The sequence below is a fragment of the Gobius niger genome, assembly GCF_951799975.1.
Source record: "Gobius niger genome assembly, chromosome: 10".
NCBI lineage: Eukaryota > Metazoa > Chordata > Actinopteri > Gobiiformes > Gobiidae > Gobius > Gobius niger.
Window position 1 is genome coordinate 31462766 of NC_136861.1, and position 24724 is coordinate 31487489.

General features: G+C 41.7%; 1 protein-coding gene across 1 annotated transcript in view; it reads left to right on the forward strand.

The window, feature by feature from the left end:
• Nucleotides 1-24724, forward strand: part of elfn2b (extracellular leucine-rich repeat and fibronectin type III domain containing 2b) — a 232087-nt gene that overhangs the window by 19039 nt on the left and 188324 nt on the right. The gene's annotated exons all lie outside the window — the stretch shown is intronic.

Genomic DNA, 24724 nt, shown 5'->3' on the forward strand with positions numbered 1-24724 from the left:
GCAGTTCCAGGAGGGGTATATTTCCAGCAACTGAACCTAAATAATGTTAAGATTCTTTCAGAGGGGATTTTGGATATCTCATAATAATAAAAACAAATCTGTAAAAATTTGATTTGCACCTCGTTTTTTGGATTCAAAGCTCAATAACAAACAAAAAAAACATATAACCAACATAGATTTTTCCCACTAATAAACATTTTTATTTATTTTCGCTATTAAAACGATATTCAAAATCCCCTCTGAAAAAGTATTTGCTACTTACAAAATAAAACCATGAATTCAAGGAATTTAAATTGAATTTAAACGTGGCTGGATCCAATATTCAGATTTCGTTGCCAAAAATATGGGACATTTGGGGCATCGTTAGGCATAAAAAGCCTTATTTTCATATGAAAACATAAAATGAAAACTCGCAATACTTTTGTTTTCTCAAACTCATGTTAGTAATCTACAAAAAAAAAGTTTCAAATTGAAATCCTATTCACCTGCAGCATCTCGCCTTTAAAGCAGTACTAAGTAATTTGTTTACCTTAATAAATCCTTTCCGTAGTCTCTCTATAGGTAATGCAAGTGTGAATGGGATGTTCGGAGGGTCTTTCATCTCCCCCTGGTGTCTCTGGCCAGAAAACCACAATTGCAACTTCGCTGCCACCGGGTCGGAGGCACCAGTACACACTAATGGAATCACGAAGATGAAGCTAACAGGCTAATGGGCAAAGATAGCACCACTTAAACAGTATTTACAGCCAAGTTTGAGTGAAAAAAATGATTGTGTGACCAGAAAACAGCCGTATCTTTTCTCTTTTGATCCGGTCGCTCTGAAACGGCCTTCTCTGTCTAAACTTTGCACACACAAAAATTGCATCACAACTTTCCATCAGAGCCGCCATGACAATGGGGCTTCCGGTTCACGTCTATGTAACCTCGTAGTTTTTGTCTTTTATGCTTTTTAAATGGATAAAAAAAAAGCATTTGCGTCGGAGTAATGCTTTTATCGCATGATAAAACTTTCAAAAATCCGACATGTCGATTCACACGGCACTAGACTCACCTGGGAAATTACCCAGTTATTATCCATTTATGCAAATGATATTTTTCTCAGATTTTCAAAATAGGGTTGAGGTCAGGGGTGGAGGGGGTCCACATCATGAGTTTCTCTCCTTTTATGCCCAAGCAGGCAGTGATGCAGAGGTATCAGGTATCAGAAACTCCACATATGTTTCAGAGGACACCAGGGAGCCTAAAGGGGCCGACCAGCTCCAGGCCAAATCATGACTCCGCCCCTCCTTGCTGACATCACAGCCTTGTTGGGACATGGTGCCCATTCACCAACCATCCACTACTCCATCCATCTGACCATCCAGGGCTACACAGCCTCATCAGTGAACAAGACTGTTTGAAAATGAGTCTTCATGCATTTCTGAGCCACTGCAGACATTTTGCTCGTGAGAATTCAACTAACAGTTTAGGGGAGGTCGGATAGAAGGTTTATGCACAACTGCAGCCTCTGGAGGGTCCTACATCTGCACAAACCTGTGTGTGCTCTGAATCAGCCACAAATCTCTTAACAGTACGATGATTAAGCTTGATCTTTCGTGAAAAATCAAAGGTTTTCACACCTAGTCCAAGGCATTGAACTATTTCACACTTTTCATCATCAGAGAGATCCTTTTTCTTTCCCACATTGCTTGAAAATGGTGGTCTGCTTAACTGGGCTTAACCTGATAACTAACTAATCACAGGCGTCTGAAACTGATGTCAGTGATTAAAAGAGCCCTGAAACACAATACCATCCATGAGTTTCATTGAAAAACTTTTTTTTTTTTTACCTTTATGACACTGAAATACAATTTGCATAATCATTTGGAATGCTGTGTACTGACATGGCAGATGTGCACGGGAATGGAAACTCCGAGGACATCAGTAATATTTACATTTTACCTGAGGTCCCTTTTAATCCCGGGGTTTAAAAGATGTTAAAGGAGAAAACCAGCTAATAGAATGAAAAATGGATGTTTTCAAATGCTTAGTTTATCGATGTCGGGCATTTTGTTCACTGTTATGCTACTCTGGCTTACAGACAACGTAATGATCATTCCACCACAATGCGCGCAACCGTTAAATAGCTGAATAAATGCAATAAAGCAGGCTAGTTGGCAGTACATCGGTGCACCACAGTTTTTAATGGCCGTCCCTTTGCACCTCGCGGTCGCCACCACAACAGCTCTGTTTTAATAAGGCCCGTGTTTCATAACAGCTCGTCTCTCCCTGACTCGCTCCCCCTTCTATTTGTCCTGGCATCATGCAAATTGCAAACAGTTGTTGTGAGGACAGGCGCTCTTCTTTCTCTCCCTCGCGTCTTCCATTTGTCTTTCTCTCTCTCTCTCCTTTCAGTGTTCTCTCACTCCCTTTATTCCCGTCACGGCTGTCTCTCGCTCTTCCTCCAGTGATCTGGCTCTGTACTTCACTTGAGTTGTATTTTTGTTGAGAACTTATCGCTTTTACTCCCTTGTTTGAAAGGTAAATATGATGCTTTCCACTCCGCGACATTTCCGCACAAGCTCCAAAGTAAAAAAGCAATAGTTGGCCGACCCATTTATAAGCCTGAAAAAAAAAGTAACTCCAGAACAGTAGGTGGCGCTGTGCCGTCACTGCCAATGACGCAACAACTAAGAAACTTTGTCCCCGTCAAGTTCCCAGTCGTGTTTTCCACAGCGAATACTTCAGTACTTTCACGTAATACTTCGACTGAGCAACTTTTACTTTAGTTAGAGTGATATTTAGACCGGTAGTATCTGTGCTTTTACTCAAATAAGTAAATTCAAAGATTCTGCAGAGATTCTTTAGTGAGGGTTGGGGAGGGCAGCTTCCTGATGGCCTGGTGTATGAAACTGTTCTTCAGTCGACTGGACCTGGCCTGTGGATTTCGCACAGGATCTCTGGTGATTCTCACGGCTTTGCAGGTGCGGCGGGTGGAGAGAGGGGCTCCGCAGATCTTCTTCGTGCCACACAGTGATGGAGCTGGTCAGGATGCTCTCTATAGTCCCTCTGTAGAAGTTGCACATAACAGAGGCTGGGACTCTGGCTCAACTTGCGGAGAAAGTAGAGACGCTGATTACTTTTCTTGACCAGTGATGTTGTGTGCATGGTCCAGGAGAGCTTCTCCATGATGTGCACACCCAGGAACTTAGTGCTGGTCACCCTCTCCACTGCAGCACCGTCGATTGTTAGAGGAGCATGCTGGACCTGTGCTCTTCGAAAGTCCACAACAATCTCTTTTGTCTTCTCCACATTTAGAGATTGTTCTGTGTGCACCACATGGTCAGACTGCTCACCTCACTCCTGCAGTTTGACTCGTCTCTCTTGCCGATGAGACCCACCACTGTTGTGTCGTCTGCAAACTTGATGAAGAGGTTTGAGTCGTACTTTAGAGGGCAGTCATGGGTCAGCAGAGTGAACAGGAGGGGGTTCAGAACACAGCCTTGGGAGCTCCTGTGTTCAGTGTTCTGGATTTGAGTTACTTCTGTACTTTTTTTTACGCTTTAAGCCACACTTTCTTTACAAAGATGTGTATCTGGGATCAGGGGTGATTTCTTTGAATTCCTGATGGGTGTGATTGACAAGCATATTAACCTCTTAGCTCCCGCCTGAACCGAGAGGATCTTTTTCCTCACGCCATCACATTTTTTTCCCATCATTTTTTTGTTGGGTATTCAACTCATTTTTGTAACTTTTTTGGTCATTTTTTTGTCCATTTTTTTAAAATATTTTTTCGTCAATTTTTTATTACATTTTTGTAATTTTTTGGTCACATTTTTGCCCTTTTTTTGGTCCTTTTTTTTGTCAATTTCTTGTGGCATTTTTGTGACATTTTTTCGCCACTTTTTCATAAATTTTTCGTCACTTTTTTGTCACATCATCATTGTTTTCGGCTCAGTTTTGTTGCTATTTTCAGAGCTTTTTTCCAGAAGCTTTTGGACTGGGGTAAAGCCAAACTGGAGAAAATGTGCTTGGTTCAGGGGTTAACCAATTAGAGATAATATATGAAGTAGGCAGCATGCGGTGTGGAGGAAGTTAATGGTCTTACGATGGCAGAACAGCAGAGATAAATGTGAAAGATCTATGTCGTTTTCGCCAAGTATAAAATGATACAAAGGGTCATTAGCAACTCTGTTCAGATGTAGAAGAAATCAACACGGATGTGCAACGGCTGTTTCAATCAATATAAGAACCGGAACCGGACAAAAAAAACAGTACATTTAAGAAAATACTTTGCTAGTGGTTAGTTCTGTCTTCCCGTCGTGACAACGCGGCCTGTGACTGGATCGACATAAAACGTTTCAAGATTTGATTGGCGGTTAGCAAAGTTCCAGACGGTCCTGCTTTTGAACAGCGACAAAAAGCAGGAGTGGATGATTGGTTGGCCAGGCAAACACCGCATAACATTTTATATTCTACTGTTGCCAAAAAAGAAAAGAAAAACCATGCTGCTAATGACCAGCTGGACACAGAAAATGCTACTTTTTGCAGTGCGTCTTCAAAGAATGGATTTGGACGAGGACCTGACCTGTTTAGTATTTAGTCCACATCTCCATGGAGACGAGTTAAAGACGTCCACTTCCCGCCCCCAGTGAAGTTTCAGTCAGGCCTGAGGAGAAGTTCATGTAGTGGCATTCTGCAACGACACAAACATCTGCAATAAACTAAATGCTTCGATTTTATCTGATTCTTTTGGGTGAAAGGTTATGCGGTGTGGCTTTAAAGTGAAAGTCTGGAAGTCTACATGTTTTACAGATTTTAAAAAAATGTGCCAAATCAGTTTATTAAATTAAACTTTAAATTAGTAATAATATATGTTATTTATACAATATTTTTGTAATGTCCCTCCCTCCCAGATTTCAGCAAGGCTGCGTCTAAAACCATCAAATTGTAGCCTCTAAGCACTAACGCTAGCAACTAACTCCTTAACCTTTCATGGGGTCGACTGTTAGATCTGTGCAGTTAGTGAACTAGAGCTTCAGCAGAATCCGTCCGTCCTTAAACAGGGGAAAGGGAAGTGACATCACCAACAGCTGTTTTTCTTCTTCTTTAAAGTTATTGGTGGAGTGCAGGCCAAACAAAAGTGCATGTCGCCCCCTAGTGTACAGTGTCCAACAACAACGTAGTGTCCAAACAAAGACATTTAAGGAGAAAAATAAATCCATATGATCCAAACATTTCCCTTTAGTCTTATTTTATTTCAACAGCTGTTTCTTAAAGCTACATTATGCAAATGATCCATGCGGCTTAAGTTTCTACTAAATGAAAACAAAAGCATTTAATCTGTTTACTGAGTTTACTCTTTAACACTGACATGTGACTGAGCTGTGGGGACGACAACATGGATTTATCACTTTTATAAAGTTTGGCTTGTGCAGAATCTTATTTTTTTTAATTATTATAATTTTTATTATTAAATGTGCTCCTGTCAATCAACAGTGGTTGCGCATGAATCACTCCAGGGTGGGGGCGAGGGGGGTGGGGGGGATTTGGTGCAGTGGCTTATGGGATGGCACATAGCTCCTAATCACCGGTTAGTTAGCACCAGAGGTCCCTATGCTAAAGTGGCCATGATAGTTAGCATCAGAGGTCCCTATGCTAAAGTGGCTATGATAGTTAGCATCAGAGGTCCCTATGCTAAAGTGGCTATGATAGTTAGCATCAGAGGTCCCTATGCTAAAGTGGCATCGAGGCTCCTTTTCCTAACTACTTCCTAACTGACTTACCAATTCAGAAGCAACTTGCCATGGCGGACGCTGACGCACATCCGGTTTGGCGCAAGAGCTCTTAGCAATCTGATGGTTTCGGAAGGAGCCCAAGAGTCTAGTATACTCCCGCGTCGACCAATGAGACAAGCTTTTCCTGTGAACCAGCCTGTCAGGTCCAATCAAGAGTGAGGGGGAGGAGCTCTCCTCATTTTGCAAACTAAGAAGGGCTCTCTGGTTATAGAGGGAGGGGTTACATTCCATGTCTCCTCAATTTGCAAACTTACAGACATCACTTTAAACTAAGAAAAAAAAAGGTCTCATCGCACTTTATTCACTTGAAAGAAACACTGCTGTAGATGGTTTTCTTCATTAAAGTGTTCAGAACTTGCCCCATGGACAGATTTGGTGAAATTAGCCACTCAAATCTAGAAGAAAATAAACACTTTTTTCCAGATTGCTCCACAAACATGTACAATAGTTGAACCCTCCTGCCAGGTGATTGTGACCTGTAGCCATCAGCGACACCTAAACCTCTCTCTCCCATCACTGCTCCCTCTCATATATATTACTAATCCCTTCACATCCCATACACCCCTGGGGAAAGCAGTCCCATTCTCCTGAGGAACCGCCTGGATTTTTTGACCGTCGCGTTTCATCGAGTTCATTTCAATCAGCGCTTCCCATCGATCGCACCCTCGGACAAACATAAACCGTAGACATTCCTCGGGTTGATTGTTTTTTTTTTTTTTTTTTTCCCTCCCTTCTTTTATCGCTCCCCAGAGTCGTACTGGGTTTACATAGCGGCCGATAATGCGCCTGTATTGCATTTCTTCATCGGCCGCACTCATGCCTGGTGGTTATAATTGAAATGAATAGGCGCCATAATGCAAGCGGACACTGGACTGGACTGTGGGCGATGGAGAGCGTGCAGGCGTACGGGGGGGGGGGATAGCTGACAATTACAAGAAGATGTGCGTGTGGAAAAGATATTCAACCATATCTTTCCAAATGTTTGCTTCCCTTTTCTCTGCAAATACAAAAACAACGTAATCAGCCAGTCACATCCTCACAAAAGCGGTGTGTTATACGCTTTCGTTATTATGATTAGAGGTTTCTCAGCCGTGAAACAACAGTCAGTAAAAGTCTCCGCTATGGTGCATTCAGGCTACACTCGGAGATCAGAACATACAGTGCAGATCACTCACTGTCCCAGCAAGACTCCAGGCAAAAGCGATTTTGGGTTTGAAATAGAGATGCACCGATCCAGCTTTTTTTGCTACCGATACCGATGCTGGGTTTTGAGCATGATACCTGATATTTACCGATACTTTCTTAAAAGTGAAAAATTGAAATTGAAAAATTAAAACTGAATTGACTCTTTTCTCCATTTTATGATCGATGGAGTCATATTTTATTGTCTTGATATCTAATAAAGTCTTGGATCAACATTTAACAAGGATCAATGGACTTTTCTATACTCAATGTCCTTGGGTGCATGACAGGCTTTAAATCAATCAAATCAAAACAGCAAGTTACATTAAGTTACACTAATATAAACAACTCACATGAAGTGATCTGATCATTACAAATATGTTAGATCAGTTATTTCTGAAGCTGAAATACAAACACTTTGAGCAGTGGTTATTTTATTTTATTTTACTTTATGTATTTCTGTTAGTTTCTGTCCCAGCCTTGATTAGTTTTCGTTAGCATACTTATCCTAACGGCTTTCCAATGATGCAGCATGCCCCCATATTAGATTTATGTGGTAAAAGTTGTCTTTTAAAAGCGGTGAGAGCCAAAAATGGCATCGGTTCAGTATCGGATCTTTGTAGCCGACGCCCAATGTCCTAATTTTTCAGTATCGACTCCGATATCCGATACTAGTCTCGGATCGGTGCATCCCTAGTTTGAAATGCCACAAATAGACTTTTATATCATAGTCAAAGCAGCGAGTTTTGTACATAGCGCTGACAGAGCTAATTTACAACTTCACCATATTTTTTCTAAAAAACAAAAAAAGCCCCAGATTTGAGCTTCAGTTGTTGACTGTGTGAACGCCCCGAGCAGCAAAAACACAGTCTGTGAAGGCTCTGCAAAGATTACAGAGGAAGTATAGGTTGTACCACACGGATGCCATCACTATGTTTTAACTCTACCAAAGGTAACACAATTTGACTTAAAGTGCAATTTAGACACATTTTCTGCTGAAACATAGTAAAAGGGACTATACAGAGTTTAAAAATGTCAAAACTCATTTCCCTTCCCCTACATGTTCCAGCCATGTCCTAATGTGTAGAATGAGCCCAGACCTGTTCACCACAACTGCCTCTAAAATCCTGCACTGTCACTCAGAAAGGCGTGAATTCGGGTCCAAAGTGCTGTCATGCACGAGCTTAATTATGCAAAAAAAAAGGAAGAAAAAAAGTATAGTTTTGTTTAGTTGGACATTTTTTTGTGTGTGCTGTTTACGGTTCCATTTCCTTTTTGGACACTGACATGAAGTGACATAGATAGATACAGACGGCCAGGGGCGCAGATAGGTTTTTGAAACTGGGGGGGACAAAGCTGCTCAGGCATGACAACCTATCAAACTTAATTGCCCATCATTGCAAGACAATAATGCGTATTGGTACGGTTTCTAATCACTCACCAAGCATGCCACATGACGTATGAAAAAGCAGTCCTGACGTAGGCTACACTGTCTGATAACCAAGTAAACCAACAGCTCGCGTTTCGCATTTTGACACACGCACAGCCCAGTCAACACAAACACATGAGCGCAATACCGTTTCTCGCCGCATATCAAAGTGAATGGTCAAGGGAGGCGCTGTTTCGCACATTGCAAAATGCTTGCAAGATATTTTTCTTCATAAAAGTGAGGGGGACGGATCCAGGTGAATGAAAATCTGGGTACGTCATGTCCCCCCCGTCCCCCCCGCTATCTGCGCCCATGCAGACGGCATCTCTGATATCGCCCATATATGGTCATTTTTGAAAACAGTTAAGGGGAAAACAATTTTGAAAAAATGAAAATTTTCTCTAATTATTCATTATTCATGGTTCAACAGCCCATAAATACATGAATAACGGAGAATGCTAACTTGATGCTACATTTTAGCATCGAGCATTAGTGCTAGTGCTTGCTACAACTGCCGTTTTTTCACTTCTACTGCACAATCTGCTGTGAGAAAATATCCATATGGGCCCGATTTACACTTGACTTTATTTGTATGTGATAAATAAGTAAATAAGTGATAAATAAGTAAGAAAATGGCAAAAAAGAGTGAAAAATTGTGTTTCTAATGATTTTATTTTCCTCCTCGGCGAAGCCACGCCCCCTTCTATGACGAGATGCCGTCTGTATCTATAGAGGTAAACAACATTAAACTGTTGCCATGCCAACCATTTTAATCCAAAAGAGCTAGACAGACTTTCCCTCTATAACTGAAAGCATTTAATAAATATAACTTTTCTTCTCAACTTTGCTTCATTAAAATCACTGCTTCACCGAAATAAAACTGTAATTATTACTTACAACAGGCATTATCTATCTAAGTGGTTGGTTTGACATATTACGTGATGTTTTTTTTTGTTGACTTCCTTATTGGATTTTGACGGGAAGTGACACACGTCGAGGCAAACCTTTTTAAACTGTTGCCGTGCCGACCACGTTCCACCAGTGACGCCATGAGTGAGTCAGAATTCGATGGAACTTTTCCTTTATCAACATTTCCAAATAAAAAATAGATTTCCCCAACTTTTCTTCATTAAATTGCTGCTTCTCTGAAATCGTGATTAAAAGCACAGACATCATCCATCAAACCAGGTCATAATTAACAAAGGATTCAAACCTTTCAGTGACTTAAAGTAGAGCGGAAGCAGAACTTTCGCAGAGTCATGCGGCTGCTAACAATTATCTTGATAAGTGATGATCCCGTTAATGCAGTAATTCATATGAAGCAAACATATAGATGGAGCTGTAATGACTCCATTAACAATGTCCCAGCCGAATGCCCATCTCGACTGCGCATGCGTGGGTCGATCAGGCTCCTAATTTCAGCGACCAAACAAACCACTCCGCCTGAAATGTGTGAGCGAGTTCAGGTAGCGGAGCGTGAACACTGAAGTGTATTGAGCCATAACCGTGAACAGTAAGGCTTACGGGCATTGGTTTAAAGATTATAAGTCTCAAGTGACATTTCTTCTATGAGTGGACCATAGTGGACCATAGTGGACAGGGGGACGACAGGACCTGGGATCAGCCCGACACAGACACTTTTTTAAAATCATTTAAATTCGTCTTGAAATCACAGGGAAAAGTTTCAAACCGGTGTTGATGTTAAATATAGTGGGTACATTTCCATCTGTCAAATTAGCGATCGATAAGCCATGTTGTTCACCATCAGATCCCTTTAGATGGCATATGTGTATGTGGATCTCTGTGGTCACAATAATATTAAAAAAAGATTTCGTTTACTGTCCACTTCCTACAACAACAACAAAAAAAGAAGGATTCTACGTTTTTATTTCTCGTCCCAGTTTAAATGTACTGAATGACATGAGGCCACAGTTTCAGACCCTGCACTTTGTCGCTCTCAGTCGCCTTCAAGGGTCAGAAATGTTTTTCTCACACAGTTATTTCAACTACTTTGTGAACATGGACTGGTCGTCACTTTTGAAGCATCTCTACTCATGAACGGTCTTTCAGTTCTTTCAGTTTCTGTCTATCTCCGTACGCAGCCCTGGTTGTAAAAATAGACTTTGTGCTAATATCGTAACAAGCTCCACGACGACGACAAAAACGCTTTAAGGCGAGACACTGCAGGTGAATAGGGAAAAAAAAATAAATGTAGAGATATCAATTTGAAACTTTTGCTGAACATCACAGATATAAATATGAGAAAAAAATGTATTGCATTGTTTCTGTCATTTTATGTTTTGGGCAACGAAATCAAAATAATGAATTGAGCCAGATTAAATTTTATGGTTTTATTTTATTGACATATTAGTAAGTAGGATTTTTTCAGAGGGGATTTTGGATATTTTGTTTAGTTTTTCAATAAACTAATCATCAGTGATAAAATCTGTAAAAACTCAAATTTCGCCTGTTTTTTTTTGTTTCAAAGCTGAGTAAATCAGGCTAGGAATTAGATATTAAAAAATCCCTCTGAAAAAGCCTTCAAAATATTGTTATGTCTCAGACTGTAAAGTTTGGAGCCTGTGGGAGCTTCTATAAGGGCTCAGGCTCTGCCCGAGTGCGGCTTCTCTCATTCAGAGAAAACCAGCCCTGAAGTTTTGTAGCGAGTGCTCATGCTCGGCCCGTTCTTCCGCATTTCCGCACCAGCGTCTCGTAGGAGGAATAATACCATATTTGGGTGGAAGCGTCATCACAGGGACCCTTAGCAGCACACGTGGATGTAAAATCTGTCAATATTTATGAATGAAAACCCGCTTGAAAGACGGACTTTCTACGCATCGCAGCAGCTACTTCCGGGTTGCCCCCACCTCGCAGACAAAACATCATAAAATAAACATCATGCAGGGTGAGTTTTGTCATTTTTATACTCTGACGAGATGTAAAGGGAGGAAAATAGATAAAAATCTCCACTTCGACCTCTGCGTGAAAAATCAATACTTTCACCTGCCGTGTCTCGCTTTAAATCATCAACTTTCCAGCGGTCAAAACGGTCCAACTCAGAGCTTTCTTCGTTGCTTTACGCTAACTATCAATATTGTTTGGGAGCCGAAAGAAATTCCATTACCCATAATGCAACGGGCGACCCGAGATGGGCATTCGGCTTATGCTTTGAGTCTTTTCCTGTGTGTTATATAGAAACTGCTTTGGATTTTAATATTACTTTGGAGAATCACTTGTGCCTTTGGTCTTGACGGACCACCGTGGCTCGAAAACATCGTTCCAACCTCTGACCTGACACCGTTTCATGGCTGAAAATCCATCATCTCCAAGACGAAAATCCACACAAGAACTGGCGAGCGTACTCCGCATTAGAACGCTGTAACTGTCGGAAGCGCATATTCTTTTGTCATTTATAACCTTAACTCTGTGCACAACCAAAGGACGTGTCTTGTTAATGGACAGCCTCAGTGTCCGCCGTGGCTTGATGGACAGCCGTGTACAGACTGTGCCTGTCCTGACACTGTGGGGCTGTTGTAGGTGAGCCCACGCGCGGGTCACCGTGTCGGCACATACTGGAGCTGTGAGTCACCGGGAGAAGCACGTGGGAGTTTGTGTAGGGTAAATGGTTTCAATTTACACAGCTCTTCTCCACCTCCGCCGGGTGCACTTAGAGGAACCGCTCACCCATTCACACTCGCACTGCGGGTGAGGCAGGTTAAGTGCTTTGCTCAAGGACACAGTGTCAGGACACGTGGGTTCGAAATGAAAGGCCCCGTAGGGATTGAGGTAAACACTCACTGACAGTTCCGTAAGTCGAATTAGAAAAGTGGTGAAGTGGATTTGTTCGTGCAGGCTCTCAGTCGTCCAGGAATGTTCGAATCGTGGCGGAGAGTTTCAAATGTGGTCGACTGGACTGGGGTGTGTGGAGGTGAGGACAACGCACAAGCTGGAAAGGCCTTTTTGAACTCTCGGTCCACCCTCTCAGGGGAGGGGTCAAAACAGGAGGGGTCCTGTTGAAAATTTGAAATAACAATGGATAATACCATATAAAATAGCCTTGGGTGGTATGTACTGTGCACGATTCTTGACATATTTGCCTTGGGAAATATCCTAAACAACATCTCGAAAATTGCAGGGACTGTTAGATGTGCAGACCTTTATTGGTAATATATGAAAAGAAACCTTTATTGATCTCACAATGGAGAAATGTACTCCTTACAACAGCTCTCAAGAACACTCAAGGGTGCAATTAGACAGGAACATGTGCAATCAAAGAAGAACAGGATAATGTGCAAACCATACACTGTATATATATATATATATATATATATATATATATATATATATATATATATATATATATATATATATATATATATAGACAGCTCCTCCTCACTCGTCCCCGTTTACCACAATGACCATGTTCGAGTGGGAAATCATGGCGGATCTACAGGCTCCTCCTCCCCAGCTCTGACGAAGCATGTTCCTAAAAAGGGCATAAGGGCGGGATCTTCACTGTAGACCCTTGTGTGACGTGTAGCTCGCGCAGCTCCAATGCTAACAGTCCGACCCTCATTAGTGCGAGAGAGCCTCTTTTATTGTAACTAACCCAGCGTTACCACAGGAGGAATATCTAGCTGGCACCAGGGTCTAAAGTTGTTTTTAACGTGTCTAAAGCGCAATGTTTTCCAATGGAAGACTAGTGGCTATGTGGAGGTACTACAGCAATGGCAGCTTAGTGTCGTCGTCACAAAGCAGAGCAGCCAGCGGCCATTGGTGCAAACAAGTAACAGTTAATAGGGGGTATCTTATTTACAATGGAGGGGTAAAAAAAGAATTGGAGCCATTGGAAAACATATATGAGAAATAAATGAATGAAAACAAACATGAGACACTGATGAAGCGGTGTTATGTATCATATCATCTATGTGGAACAGGGGTGTCGAACTCATTTGAGTTGTGGGCCGAAATCCAGCTTCGTTGGCGGGTTGCGGACCGTATATAAGGCGATAAATAAGCATCCGCATATTTACACTGAAAATACTATTGAGAGAACGATTTTCCAAGAAATGAATTATATTGAGCTATAGCGCTGATTTGGTCAAAAGCCTGGGACGGTAATAATAATGGTTCACACTTTTATTGCGCTTTACAAGCCTGTGTCATAAGTTTCTCATCGTACACTGTCGTCATTGTTAATTCACTCAACACTCACTGGTGATAGCTACAATTGTAGCCACAGCCGCCCTGGGGCAGACTGTCAATTTACCACTTGGCTATAATGTGTTGTTTATATATCCTGATCTCTTATGTCAGTTCCTTCTGCTGGACATGTGTGGAAGAATTTCCTTTTTTTTATATTTAAGCTGCCCCCTAGTGGCTGGAATGAGCATTCTGGTTATTTCCTTCAAGGAGGTCTAGAGACTTAAATGTTTTGACATACTCAGGAATTTATGCTCTACAAGTCGGGGGCCATATTAAATCATCTCGCGGGGTGGATTTGGCCCGCGGGCCGCCAGCTTGACATGTCTGGTGTAGAATTAGCAAAAAAGCTGCATTGTAGATACTTTGTAGAGAATAATTATCGATGGGTTACGATCGTTGGGTGAAGAAAGTTTTGTTTCCAGTCATCTCAAATAATAACTTGTAATAATAATAATAACTAATAACCTCCTCCCACTGGCCGACCACCACACATTGCCTTCTAACCTGTGGGAAGCACTGCTATGTCCTGTTGAACATTTGAAATTACAATTGATAACACCATATAAAAATAGCCTTGAGTACCTTGCACGATTCGTGACATTGTTGAATTGGGAAATATCCTGAACAACAACAACAACAACGAAAAAAGTCAGACAGACATTTTACCACCAATCCAGACCAATCCCGACCTGACGTAGAAGTGGGTGATATCCCGTGGATCAGCTTCCTAAACGTATAAAAGAAAAACACAAAGGTAAGCAAGACAATATGGTTTGAAACTGCCCGACACTGAAGGCGGTGTTTTTTTCGTTGGAGATCCGTGCAGGTAGAGGAGCGTCATGACTCATGCAACAGTCTGCAGCTGTTTGGACGAGGCTATATCCAGCTCCTCTAATGCGCCACAACATGCTGCTAAACCAGACGTTTCCATCACAGTCTAATAACCAGCTGCCCTCTTCAAAATCAGCCTTTTTTGTGTGTGACGTAAATTGCTTGATCTATGGTTCTACTTTTTACTTACTTTACTCCTTACAAGCCAAACTGAAAGCCCTGGTGCCGCTACAACAACCTCTCCAGCGTAGTTTAAGCGCTCTCTTCTCTGCGGTGACGTAATGTGTTTTTTTTAAACTTGTTTACCGTGCAAATGTTTACCGCGAGTACGTTTGGTTAAGTCAGGACGCCATCTGCCATGCTCTTTGCTCTGTGCCAACATACCCCCCGCCCGCCCCCTCCTCCTATAACTCTCATCTCACACACGATCCACCTTTCACATGAAAGCATCCAATTCTCCGTAGACAAAGGTAGAGCGCGGGAATGTGTGTCTGAGCTGCGGTGGAAACATGGATGCGTGCAATGCAACCTCGAGATGGGGGAAATGTGGCATGCAGTGGTACTTCTGGCAATAAGTTTCAGTTTATTCATAAAGTTTTTGGATTTTTGATAACACTTTACATTACGGGCCAGTAAATCCGTGGTACTTACAGTGGTAATTACTAGTAATGACAGTGGTTCTTATTGTGGTACTTACAGTGGTAATTACTTTGGTACTTCTTGGTACTTATTGTGGTACTTATTGTGGTACTTACAGTGGTAATTACTTTGGTACTTCTTGGTTCTTATTGTGGTACTTAAAGTGGTACTTAAAGTGGTAATTCTAGGTACTTATTGTGGTACTTACAGTGGTAACTACTAGCATTTACAGTGGTAATTCTAGGTTCTTATTATGGTACTAAAAGTGGTAATTACTAGTAACTAGGGTAATGGGTTAGGATTAGGGTTAGGGAGACACAGAGTTACCACTGTAAGAGACACAGTGGTAATGCTCTTAGTAATGAAGGTTGTACTTCTATTTACTTTGGTACTTTAAGTGATAGTTTCTAGATACATCTATGGTACTTATTGGTTTTGTGAGTATAAAACAACAACAACTCTTACTAAGAGTTACCACTGTATCTAGAAGTACATAACTTGTAATTGTCACTATTTATCCTTTAAGTACCACAATAAGTACCTTTTACCACTGTAAGTACCACCATATGTACGATTTTAAGTACCACCGTAAGTACCACTGTAAGTACCACCATAAGTACCACTGTAAGTACCACAATAAATACCTAGAATTACCACTGTATCACTGTAAGTACCACCGTAAGTACCACATTAAGCATCTAGAATTACCTCTGTGAGTACCAAAGACTTACCGGCCCGTAATGTAAAGTGTTACCAGTTTTTGTTATGATTTGACCACTTAAATCTGGTATCTGATGCCGCTAATTCAGGCGAAACCAGGCAGCTTTCAATAAATGTGCAAAGAACCAGACTTGGATCAGACTTTGACTCAAGCGGCTGCATTGGGATCTTAGTTCCATGAGATCCAGTACCCAGACTTGTTGGTCATCGATTTCAATAACCAATTCAATAGCCAGGATTTCAGAAATAGTGAGGTCCATATTCATCTTTTAGCGTGGGGCGAGAGGGTTCACGCATTCACAGTGAACATCCAGAGTTTTTGTTTCCCAGTGGGGCCCCCTTAGTCCCTCTGCTGTGGGGCCCCAGTCCCTCTGCTGCCTGTGTCAGCTCCGTCCCTGCACCATCAAGTTAAAACATCAGTCACACAAGTCAGGACTCTTGACTTTCTGTTTTTGTTGCTTTTATTTCATTTCATTTCATTTTTTTTAACTAATTTCAGTCGTGTCATTTACTTTTCTCACGTTGTTTCATGAATAGCTTCACATGAATGAAAAGGAGCGCAAAGAAGACAAAGCCTATAAAAGGTGCCACCAAACACAAAACAAAATATAAAAGATGTTTTGTTGCGCCATTTACAATGTGACTTCGAGCCACACAGGCAGGTAGTGTTTTAACCAAAATAAATCAAAAGTTATATTTATTGCATATGTTTAAGGATCTGTGTCCTGCTATTTTAGCCATTCCAAAGCAAAGTATAGGCATTTATATGATATATTGTACCTCTACCACTATGGAGCACTATTTTTTTGTGATAAATATAAGTGTTTTCTGGAGGTATTTTTCAAACCCGGAAGACACAACGCGTTGATTCAGTAAACTCCGCCCCCTCTCCGCTCAAACAACTTTACTGTAGTATCAATAAAAACATACGTCGTGCTCTTCCTGTTTGACACTATTACATAAAAAAACGTCAGAGTGTCACAACTCGGTGGTTTTCCAGGAGAAGAGCAGCAGAGAGCAGGATTCAGGAGGATTGCTGAGAACTGCGTGAATGAAGCCAAAAAACACTCTTGGGGTGTTTTTGATAAAGAAATAGCATTATAACATGGTTAAAAGCTCCAAAAAAGTTGATTTTGCACGATATAGCTCCTTTAAATAAACATGTTACATGTTTTGTAGTAACGTGTAGGATTTAATTATTGTACATTTTTATTGTTTTTTGAATTGATGACCAGTGGAGTTCTTTACATGTAAGAGCAGGGCGTTCCCCTGCTTTATAATGAGCCGATTGAGAGAAACTGTGAAAGACCCATCAGGGCAAGTTCACCGCGCTCAATGCTTTTAATCTATTTTATTAAACCATAAAAACAAGGCCAATAATGGAATGGTGAACAATATCCACTCACCGTGATTGGGAGACACAGGGGAGATCCGTCTTCTCCAGGGCCGGCAGGTTTTCTTCCACGGTTTACTCCCCAATCTTCACCACATAAAATAAATTTGTTTTCTGCTGCTACGTCCGGCTGAACCTCCCAGTGAACAATTCTGTTCATGGTTAGCGCTCTTCGCCCACAGCAATCCCAGGTTTGTGTGATTTACTTTACCATCTCTGAAAAAAAAAACATGTCCACAAGGCCAGGAAGAATGACGGTGTGTTTGTGACTGTGACTGCAGAACAACAGATGGAAACATGCACGAGTCCCAAGTGTGTTCTTTAGCCTACACCGTCCTGAGCAAATAAACAAAATAAAGAGTAGAAAGATTGGTTCTGGACAAAATGACTTAGCTGACTGGAGCTTTATCGCTTTACGTATTTTTTTCCATGTTGTGAAAATAGATACTTTATCACCACGCAATCTGACCAAGCTGTAAGTGCGCTGTCATCTGAACACGAGCGGTTTGTTGTAGCATGATTCTACATGATTTATATAACCAGGAAAGTCCCAGTGAGATTAACAATCTGTTTTTCATGGGATCCTTTTGTACATGTTTTAGTGGAACCGCTAGTAACACCGCCGATTGCCCTTCGCTGATTGGTTTACTCCGCTTCCTGTTTGCCTTGGATCATAGACTGTTAAAAAGATTAGACTACTCCTCCTCACTCCTCCCCGTTTACCACAGTGACCACGTTCGAGGGGGAAATCATGGCGGATTTCCAGGCTCCTCCTCCACAGCTCTGACAAAGCATTTTCCTAAAAAGGGCATAAGGGCGGGATCTTCACTATAAACTCAGCCATTGTAGCCACGTGTAGCTCGCGCAACAGTCCGGCCCTCTTTAAGTACGAGATTTCTAAAATGTTTCTTACAAAAAACAGCCTGGTGCCTTTGAACTAAGGAGCAATATCTAGTTGTAGAAAGTACAAAAAAAATTAGGCACCAGGCTCTAAAGTTGTTTTTAATGTGTCTAAAGTGTAATGATTTCTAATGGGCGACTAGCGGCTTTACGGAGGTACTACAGCAATGGTGGCCACTAGTGTCGTGGTCATAAAGCAGAGCAGCCAGCGGACATTGGTCTGGATTTATCCAGGCAAGAAAGGCCCAGCCTTGCCCGGGAATCAAATCTGGGACCTTCTGGTGTGATGCAAGGACGCCAACCGCTTCGCCAACGTGCCGCCGAGTTCTTTCTGGGCTGCATTTCAGTACCACAGACTGGCCACTACACAAATGGACAACAATTCTTGACTATACCCTGGTATTAATAAAACACTGATGCTTGGATCTTGGTTCCATTTATCTGTTCACATTTGTTTTTTTACTGGCCCACGAAAATATGCAGTGACTGGTACTTTTTGCTACATTTGCATGTCCAGGTGAAAAAAGGCATACACTCCCTAACAGATACACGATTACACATAGCCGCACAGTTGGCCAAAGTAGATTTTGGAATTATGCCTTGTTTTTTTTTGGTTTGCCCTAGATTCCGTTGGCATCTGTGAGGCACACTCAACGCTCGCTATCTCACTCAGTTATCACGTTATTTTTTTTCTTCTCTCCGTCTCTCCCTCTCTCTCTATCTTTCCCGACTGATGCCTTCTCCCTCGCAAGCTCGCATCTCGCCCGCCATCTTTCCATCTATCTCTGGGCACGCTTGCTAAGATCCGTGTATAAATATTTTAGCTCTGTCACCCATTCGGCATCTGCACTCCGGCGGAGACACTCACTCCCCCCTGTGTGCACTTGCGCGTTGCCAAGTGTGCATTGCAATGTGGCTGGATTATTTACCGAAGCATTTGTACATATGCTAAATATTTAAAGGTATTATTTCATATGCTTCTGCCAGGCTTTTTAAAAAAGATATTTGTGGACGCCTTAGCTTTGGTATTTCAAGGTAACAGGGAAATCGTTGCCAAGGGCTGCGTTTTCGGACCTGAAAGCAACCCATTGACGACTTCCGTTTTAAAACCTTTACTATGATGGAAAGCCCCTTGAAAATGGAGAGATTATACAAAACCTTCTTGTTGTGCATGGAAGCAGTGGCAAAAGAAGTATGCCATGATGGAACCATACTGCGCCAATGAATCGTTTGCAAGGCTGGTCCATTATTTTCTTTATTATGTGGCTCTTTCTGCTTTCTGAGTAGTCCTACGTGCCCAGGCATTCATGTCGTTTGACTAAGACGCCTTAATAACACTTGTTGAGCACAACCATTGATTATTGTGTTCTTGGTACATGGCTCCATGCTGTATGTAATTTCAAGGCTAGGCAACAGCTGAGAGATTTTACTAACCCTTTAAAAGTCGACTTGACTTGCCTTGGTTTGATAGCGGAGTCATTCAGGGATAGAGATTGCGATTTTCAGTCATTCCCGATTTTCACATTTAGCCAACACAATTTCTGATAATTTCTCAAATCCTTTACAGTACTGTCTAAATGTTCACAAATATGAAACAAGTCATTACATGCATCCATCCATCCATCCATCCATCCATTTTCTTCCACTTGTCCGTTGCCGGGTCGTGGGGACAGCCATTGGAGCTGCCCATATCACAATGCACCAGCCCCCTATGGTTCCTCCTGCTGGTGGTGGATCCACAGAAGGGCGGCTTCACGATTCTAACCGGGCCTGTTGGTCTCTCATAAGAGGCTTCTGAACCGCTCTACTTTGTCTGACCCGTCACCTATAGGACCTGTTTGCCATGGGAGACCCTACCAGGGGCACGAAGCCCCCGACAACATAGCTCCCAGCATCATTCATTACATGCACCTTTTTCATATTTAAGGGTAGTTTTGATTGAAAACCTATTGAACATTATGTGTAATGTAAAAGATCGCAATAGGCCTAATAAGATAATGATTTTAGAATAATGAATATCATCTGATTTCCATAGGCTCGCACAGTTCCACTTTCGTCTTCACCATGACATAACAAACGCAGCTGCACATGGTTCTTTTGGGACTCTTCCTTTGGCAACATTATGCAGTAAGCCTATGGAAATGGATAAGATTTTCTCTCTGCACATTGGAATATTGTTTTGTGCTGGATTTCACACTGGGCGGAGTGTCCTTAGTCTTCACACGTGAGCTTGTTGTAAAACCGGTTAATCTTGACATCCATATTCAGGTATTAAGCAACTATGTAAAGCAATCAGATTATAAGCAAAGTAAGCCAGAAAACCCAACCTTTGCGACACCAGCGAGCTCATCAAGAATGTATAGAAAACCGTCCAAAACCCGCAGACATACGAATGTGTATTTTACAAGTTCATAGAGCCACAGCGCTCCTCACTTGAAGCGGGACCACCTCTTTCTCCCTCTCTCGCCTTAGTAAGCAGCTCTGATGGCCTTGAATTCGAGGCTTTGTCATTCTAAATACCGTTCTTCCCCAAAAATATGCAAAACATAGTCAATTTTACACGGAAAACAGCATGTCCAAACCCCAAATGGCTTTTTCACCTGCGGAAAAGTACCACATCACATTTGAATAGTTGCGCAGGACAACTCCAGGCGTGTTTTTGATGCACGAAAAACATTCTTACGAGGTGGAAAGCTTGATGCTCCCCCGCTTTAAATCTTGCATAGGGATCACTGAAAGCTAAACTGGCCCTGGGCGCTGTGAAAGTGTGTTCTTCTGTAGGAAAACATGAAGAAACCCAGTTGTCCCTTGTGAATACAGACTCTGCCGTTGTCTTTTGATGAAAATTGCCTCGCTGTTACTCCAAACGTCCACACTCTCAAATGTGTCGCAGCAAAAGCCAGCGCTGCCTTCAAGGGAATTGTCTCTCTATGGGACTCCATTACCCACGAGCCCCGGTGCAAAAACACGGCATCATCGCCCCCGTTGGGAGCTGAGCCAATAGTGTCAAGAAACTGAGAGGTGTTGTGTAACAAGAAATATCGAGGCTTCTGCACAGTCTGAACGTGTTCTCGTCGGTTGGACTTTGTGACCAGTGGCCAGTTAGTGAGCGGTCGTCTCATAACCAGGAGGTCGTTGGTTCGATCCCAGCCCCAAAACCTGGACTTTTGTTGTGTTTCGGTTTCTTGGAAAAGGCACTTCAAACACCTTGCCTTGGTATGAATGTACTGTGTGAGCGATTGTGAATCAAATAAGCCGATTGTTTGCCCCAAGATTAATCATGACCTTTAATGACCTGTACTAGAACCAATTCAGGGACAAAAGGACTTGACAAATACTAGTCTTTTTTGCCATTTCAATATCGGGGAATTAGACACCCTTTTCCATGTTTTAGGTTGATGGTTGTATTGAAGTAACTAACCAGGCATAAATAGAACAAGCAACCTAGAACTCAATCTCAAAAGGACCTTTCAGTAATCCTGCATTTTAATCGGTCTCCCTCTTCCCGACTCAAAACACCTGCCCACATTCCAGTAAATGTCACACAGAGGAATCCATGAATCTTCTGAAACCAGAGACCTTCACCAGAATGTTAGAAATCCACTGTCTGATCATGGAAATCTGCCATATTTGTGAGTAGTTGTGAGTAGTTTTCCATAGACTAACATTGCTCAAAACATGTATAAAGAAAAACATGGAGAAAAGAGCCGTGGAACATCTTCATTAGCTGCCAAGTTACTACTGGTAAATACATCCCTGTAGTGTACAAATGCCGTTATGTATTTTGCCTTTTGAAATCACCATTAGATCATTGTGGAAAAAGTCAACAGCAAATTCCACAATGCCATACGACATTACAAACTCTATAAACCACTGTTTAAACCACTGTGCTATTTACTCATGTGTAGAACACAGACTCAATGAATATGCATAAGGCTCATTAAACACGCCATTAGCTCAAAGGCCATTATTACTGACAGTCATTCTACAAAACAAACAAACTCGAGCTGCTACATCAACTCCTAACTTTTGCTCTGCTCAGCGAAACGCCAAACAGGGGTTACCGCAAGTTCATGTCAGTTTAGGACAAAATTACAAAGAAAAAGTGTTTCCACAATCTGGGTGGGTTTGAAGTTGAAAGTCTTTTTATGTTTCTCGTCTCATCTATGATTTATAAATTTGTGTCCTGTCAGCTTTGGAGATTTAATTTCCGCTTTCTTGTGGTAAAACTAAGAAAAAAGTGGCAAGGAAAGAATGGAAAAACTAACCTAATCCAAGGGTGTTTTGGGCTAAAGATTTATTTTTAAATTTCATGGATAAAGAAAAATCAACACATTCCTTTTGTGATTCCTATATAACATAAGGGTCAACCCTTTAGTGGCAATTAGCGCATTATGCTAAATGGCTAACTTTTTATTTGATATGATCTTTTATTTCCACATATATAAGAAAGTGGGTCTCTGCCAGGGCTGCAGTTTGTCACCGGTTAAGTTCATCATTTTTATGGAGAGAATTTCTAGGCGCAGTCACTTATTTTCTTGTAGCAAAGCTCCGGAGGAAATGTTTCCCTATTGTTGCTCTGCTCAGATGGCTGTGCTGTGCTATACGTATCGGAAGGATTTATACAATACACAAACAATCTGAGAAAGTATCAAGGATTGCAAAACTCTTGGTATGCTTTTGATGCGGGAACAACCGTACAATGCGGTAGAAAGTTTGAAAAAGTTGATTTTGAATAATACCTTTATATGTTCAGAACTAAAATACTAAGTAAATGTGACATTATCCAAAGTATAGAATCAGGACAGATTCAGTCAGTGAAGATACATTCACAAACTAGGATTTTTCAGTGCAGTTGTGCAAGATGTAACACAAACTAGTAATAAATATATAATAAGTCTATAAAGGCATGAAAAAAAACAGATTAAAAAAATTAATAAACAGGATTTGTAGAATTAATAGGTTATTTAGTGTTCACGAGTCTGAAGGCAAGCTATAGATCAAATACCTGGAATAACTCTAAATAGTAATGAAAAACTATTTTAAAAAGGTAATTAATTGCCCAAGATAAAATGTCCTCCGATGCAACATTCCCACACATGTTGCAAAAAGGGATGACGCATCTCTATTCATTGCCGATGCTGCCGTACATTGTTCTGAGGTGCTGAGTCAGCTCTCTGAATACAGTCTGGAGTGGCGGAGGCTAAAGCGCACAAATAAGCGCTTGTGCCCGGGGGAATCAATAGTTAAACAAATACTACATCCCCCCTCGGTCAAAGCGAGTATCGATTGTGGTTCATCCTCTGTTAAAACGAGCCAGGGGGAGTCTGCTTTTCCCGCTTTACATTTTTATTTCATTCACCGCCGCGTTGGTCGTGCACTTCACAGGTGCGCAACGATCCCTACCAGTGAGAATTCAATGCTATAAAAGATCCTTTTGTGCAGATTCTCTAGTTTTTAAACTACTCTGGACACGTCGTTAGCCTAAGTGTTTCTGGGCAAAGACAGAATGAAAAGGAGAGAAGGAGCGCTGTGCGGGTCTCGGTGTAAAAATGTGTAAAAATTCAAGAGGCAGGAAAAGCAGAGGTGCTTTTGTGGGCTTATGAGGAGACTTGTTTAAATTTAGTTTACGGGGACACACGCATAATTGTGCCACAGCAATTACGATTTGAAATAACGGGTGGTCAGAATGTCAAATTGGAGCAGTGGGAGTGACGTGAAACTAAAGCGGTACTAAGTAACTCGTGCCCCTAGAGGTCATAAGCGCCACTGCAGGTGTCGTAGCATGTTACCTTTTTTTACTCACTAATTGTCCGTGAGAGTAAATACTACGCTGACAGAAAAGACAAAGGGAGAGAGAGGGATATTGTACATCCAATCACACAGTGGAGATATTTTTTTTCAGACAAAGTTGGCTGTAACTGTTTAAGTGGCGCTAGCCTGCAGTTAGCTTTGCCCGTTAGCCTGTTAGCTTCTTCTGTTAGCCTCCCCCCCCCCCAATCATCCCATTAACACCAGAGGGACTACGGAAAGGATTTAGTAAGGTGAACAAGTTACTTAGTATTGCTTTAAACAATATAAGCTTTCACTGTCAGCTAACGGTAACAAATCATATGGCCAGTGATGACTTTAACCTCTTACCCCCCGCCTTAACCAATTGCATTTTCTCCAGTTCAGCTTTACCCAAATCTATAAGCTTCTTGATTGGAGAGTTTACAGCCTATAGGCCAGTGTAACGATCTACAGAACTGATCTAAACAAATCTTTTTCCTTGCGTTTTGCCGCGTTGTCGTCTCTTTTTTGATGTTCTTTTTCATCGCCTTTTCGTCGATTTTTTTGGCGTCTTTTTCATTGCGTTTGTCACTTTTTTATTGTCATTTTTTCATAGTGTTTTTGACGCGGTTTTGTTCATCCCCGTTTTCTTCTCGTGTTTGTTGCTACGCATTTTTTCAAGAAGCTTTTAGATTTGTTTAGTGCCAAAACTGGGGAAAATGCACTGGGTTCAGAAGGGGGTTTTCTTCCATCTGCTACGCAACGAGATCCAGGGAACACAGAGCAGAGCACTTCAGCAGTTGAACCTTTCGGTTACACAGAAGGTAATTTGAGCACTGACAAATACAGGGACTACAGCTTCTGTGTGTCGGACAG